Source organism: Delphinapterus leucas, chromosome X (genome assembly GCF_059928025.1).
Source record: "Delphinapterus leucas isolate spDelLeu-1000000601 "Yukka" chromosome X, BTC_Dleu_Yukka2, whole genome shotgun sequence".
NCBI classification, from domain to species: Eukaryota; Metazoa; Chordata; class Mammalia; order Artiodactyla; family Monodontidae; genus Delphinapterus; species Delphinapterus leucas.
In genome coordinates, this window is record NC_143150.1 from 43,453,720 (window position 1) to 43,458,863 (window position 5,144).

The following is a 5,144-nucleotide window of genomic DNA, read 5'->3' on the forward strand; positions in this document are numbered from 1 at the left end:
CTCTCCCTTTTTCTCTCGTGTCTGGCTAAAGGTTTATCAATTTTGTTTATCTTCTCAAAGAACCAGCTTTTAGTTTTATTGATCTTTGCTATTGTCTTCTTTTTTTTTTTTTTTTGCAGTACATGGGCCTCTCACTGTTGTGGCCTCTCCCATTGTGGAGCACAGGCTCCGGATGTGCAGGCTCAGTGGCCATGGCTCACAGGCCCAGCCACTCCACGGCACATGGGATCCTCCCAAACCGGGGCATGAACCCGCGTCCCCTGCATTGGCAGGCGGACTCTCAACCACTGCACCACCAGGGAAGCCCCTGCTATTGTCTTCTTTGTCTCTATTTCTTTTATTTCTGCACTGTGATAGGTAAGGAAAGTGTGATATGAAGGAAGATGTTATGTAAGGAAGTGCTTTAAGAAATTGTACTTTATATTCATGTCCTTTAATCCTAATAACTATTCAAGTTATCCATTATTATGACCATTATTCAGACCAGAGTATTGACTGTAGGTGATTTTAATTAATCAGGGATACAATTTTCTTTATCTCCTGACCAGCAGCTAATTCTGGAATTAAAGTTTTTTCCATTTTTCCTTGAAGCCCATAGAGAAGTATAAATGGTTTGTTAGCCTTTACTCATATAGTTATGGACATTTAGATTGCTTCCTATATTTTACCTTTTTTCTTTTCTATTTCATGCAATGCTGCAGCAAGTATCCTCTTACCAGCTTACTTTTATACATGTGAAAAAATTTCCCTGCAATGCTAAACATCTTCCCTGGGACTTCACTTTTTTTGGTGGGGAGTTTTTTTTTTTGATGTGTACCATTTTTAAAGTCTTTATTGAATTTGTTACAATATTACTTCTGTTTTATGTTTTGGTTGTTTGGCTGCAAGGCATGTGGGATCTTATCTCCCTGACCAGAGATCGAACCCACACCCCCTGCATTGGCAGGCAAAGGCTTAACCACTGGACTGCCAGGGAAGTACCCCTGAGGCTTATTTCAATAGTTTAAATTCCCTCATAAAGCATCGGGGCATTCTCATTTCTTACCCACCTCTAAACTGTTGTCCATAATATTTAAATTTATTTCTAACAGCGTTCTGTTTCCTGGACTTGTACTGCAGTTGCCTCCCCGCCTCCACACACAGAGCCAGTTTTCAAGTTTTTATTTGTGATTTTTTTGTTGATTTTTATTCGTTTTTTTCTATATTTGTCAGATGATAGGTGATAAAAGGATATTTAAATGCTTTCATTTGCATTCCTTAAATTATTAGTGAGTTAGAACATATTTTCTTGTGATTATTGGCCATTTCTTCATCTGTGAACTGCTTACAGTTCGTTTTGGTATTTTGTTGTAGGAGCTCTACATGCATTCACTGATACATGGATTCATGATTTCAATGCATTTTTACTGGGTGAATATTATTTGCCAGATACTCCAGTGAAAAGCCATGACCCAGATCTCTTTTTGAGATCTAGATGCTTATATTTACTGAAAGTGTCCACTTGGAGAAAGAAAAGTATTAGTACCCATCCATACATGCATGACTTGTCAAGGAAAGCATACTCAGTTCAAAACACTTATCGCAAAGCCTTGCATGGCCACAAAGTAAAAATGAGGAGAGCACTGCCTCAGGATTAGGATTTCTGTGATATCTACACTTATGGCAATAGTCTTAGAAATTACATAATATTTCTGAGTTTGCTTTTTCTAATGTATAAAATGGAAACATTTATAGCTATATGAGACAGTTCTTCTGAGGAGCAAAAGAACAAACTATATCAGGTGTCATACACAGCATATGGTACACAGGGCACTCAATAGATGTTAGTTCCTCTCCTATCCCATACTCATTCTTCCTTTATAGGAGATTCCCTTGACGTAATCCAAATAGCATGACTGACCAGGTGGGAAGGGTGGAGGGAAGGGATAGTTAGGGAGTTTGGGATTGACAAATAGCATGACTGTACGATGATAATTGGAAGTGTTAAGCAGAAGGGAAATGTATAAGTTTCCATTTTGTATTAACTTCTGTGTCCTATCTCTTTGCTGGAGTAACTTGTCAGTTAGTTTAGGAAGAAGGAAAACAATCACTGGATCAGCTCCATAGGGTTTGAAAAAGAAACCATCAAAACCATTACCCCATTTCATTTTATTTAAATACTTTCGCATTCCACCTTTTATCTTCTGTGTTAATTTTTCAAGAATAGTACATGCAACATAACCCAAAAAGAGGAGGCTTTACAAAGGAACAATGCAATAGGACACTGGGACCAGGCACATCATCCAGCTTTGGGTAAGTCATTTCCCTTGTGCTCATTGTTTTTTGGATAAAATCTCTCAGATATAGAGGTAAATGAGATCCCATTTAGGAAAGAGCCTTTCCATTTAAGACTGTAGTTGGGAAGGAAGAAGCAGTGATTTCCAAGTAATAACTTTCCAGTCTTCACTACAGCTATTATCATACTCTGTATCATGAACTCAATAAGTCCTTGTACTATTTCATAATTGAATGACCATTTGTGCAAGGTCATAGGATGGTTGGAACTTAAAACTTGCAAAAAGCAGGACTCTTGACCTCAGGAAACCATGGAGAACTCAGCTTTCCTGAATGTGTGCTACTTTTTAATCTCATATACTTCCCACAACATTCCTGGGAGGTAGAGAATATGATTTCTACACCATTTTGTAGCTGGTGAAATGATGATGTACAGAGATTAAGTAACCTGGCTGGAGGTCATCCTGCTACTAAAAGGAAAAGCAGAGACAAGCACCTTACCTGTCCAAACACAGACTGCATGATGCTCAGCCACACATCACACCAAAGTCAAGTAAATTTTGCTTTCCTGCTGACCTGTGTCACCTTTATAATCTGTATCTTCATTTCTGATTCCAGGATGCTAGTTCTGCCTATATATTTATAGGTCAGCAAACCTGATTCAACCTCAATTTCCTATTCTGTAAAAACAGGAGAGTGTTAAAAGAACACAAGGAAAATTTTGGAGGTGATTGATATGTTTAGAACGTTGGTTGTAGTGATTGTATTATGGGTGTATGCATACATCCAAATTCAAGAAGATGTATACATTGAACATGTGTAATTTTTTGGTATATCAGTTATACCTCAATAAAGCTAAAACAAACAAACAAGGGAGTATGTTTGAACCGTTATTTTGAAAGCAGACTCCCCAGACAACCTATGTCATAAGGAATATGCACTCTCTAATAGAGGGACAGTTGTCATGCTGAGGATTAATACTTGAAGGAGCAGGCCCCAAATACATACAGACTGGAAGTGCACAGACTCTTTAATGCACATTGACAAATCAATCCAGAAAGACGTACTGACTGATGCCCCCACCAGCAATATCAGAATGTGTAGGCTTCCACACATGCTCACCCACTGGAAATCCTCAATACTTTATTGTTATACTTTCCGACGTGATAAATGGAAAATCTGTTGTCATCATATTTAAGTGGATACCAAAGTTATTTAAAATAAAAGCTTTCCTCCTATACAAAAGACTCTGTTAATCATAATTGTCATTATTTTTTAATGCAAATGGGTCTAGTTACATAGGCAGCCTAACAATGAGTGACAGCCGCATAAGCCTGCAGGTTCTCCTAATGCTACTGCCTGCTTGTAAGCTCCAGTGTGTGTGTGTGTGTATGTATGTGTGTGGACTCTGGGAGCTCCTAATGATAGTGTGTATGCCTAGAAGGTAAAAAATATCTCTGTTATATATGTTGAATTCAAGTTTAGAGAGGTGCCAAATCTATACTTTCTTAAATCTTTCCAAATGGCACAAGAGCTAGACCACAACATGCTTCTGAGCAGACAGTAGCCCCGTTCCCCCAGATGAAAGGCAAGCCCATCTGAACTCACCTGGTCAGGTCAGGGATGGATCCCTCCAGGACATAAGGTGTGGCAGTCTGCCTAAATGTGCTTCTGAACAGTGAAGTTGAGGGCTCCCATCTTGCAGCTGTCAGTTGCAGAGTCCTAAGAAGCCACATCCTCTTAGCCACCCACCACCACGGGTTCAGTCATCTGCATGAGGAGCTCTACACTTGGAGATAAAAGTCTGTGAATTCCCAGCACATTTTTGACAAATCCTGCATCCATCTTTCCATCCACTCATACAGTTAACAGGCATTAAGATCAAACTCCACACCATCCCTTTGGTTAAGTTTTAGGCTTCTCCAGATGGAAACTAGGAAGTAAAATGTGGAAAGGCTGGTGTGGTAAATTCAGATGTTAAATCTAGAAAGAGATGGATCCTTCCCATTAAGATTTCAACCTGCTCAAGTCCCTTATAACTGATGATTTGAAAACATAATTTAATGCCTCAAACCCCTCTTCACATCTCTAGTTACTGTCCTCTTTGCATGTATTCTTCCCTTTGTACCAAAGTTCTACAAAGAATTCTTGATACTCAACTCACATCTCCCTGCATCTGCCCTCTGACTCAGACTTCATCCCTTATCTAACAGGGCTGTGTTCTCCCACACTTGCACTGAAATTTACCTTGACAATGTCAACATCCACCTCTTTGTCAAATTTATAGATCATGAGTGTTGAAATGAAGGTTCAAATGGAGACAAATAAGTATTTCTCCAGGAGGTATTTCTGTCCCCAGGACAGAATTCATTTGCTTGTACATAGACAAGGATTATGTTGTAATGCTACCAGTTGCTAAAAAGCTCAAATTGTAAAATACCTTCCATAGAATCAGTCAGACAATTTGAAGGCTGTGCTTTAGACATTGGACTTTCAAATGAAGCATACATTTTCCCTTACATCCCATATTTTTGCTTCATTGAAAAGGATTTTGCAAATAAATTTAAGGCATGTTAGCAATAATTTTATGGTCATTTAAATAAACTCTGTCTTACCTGTTTTTATTTCTTTCTTAACGGATTTCCAAGTATGCAATGAAATCATCTAAAATGATGTCTCACACTCTGCCATGGTTAAATATATTGCCTAAAGTATTGTCTAATATACCACAATTAGACAATATACTAGTGTTGAAATATAATGGTGGTGGTAACGCTTTGGCAGGTTCCTGACTCAAGTCAAAATACTTGTATTGCATCACAGAAATCACATTTTTAGGATGTATCCATTCAGTAAAATAACACAAACTT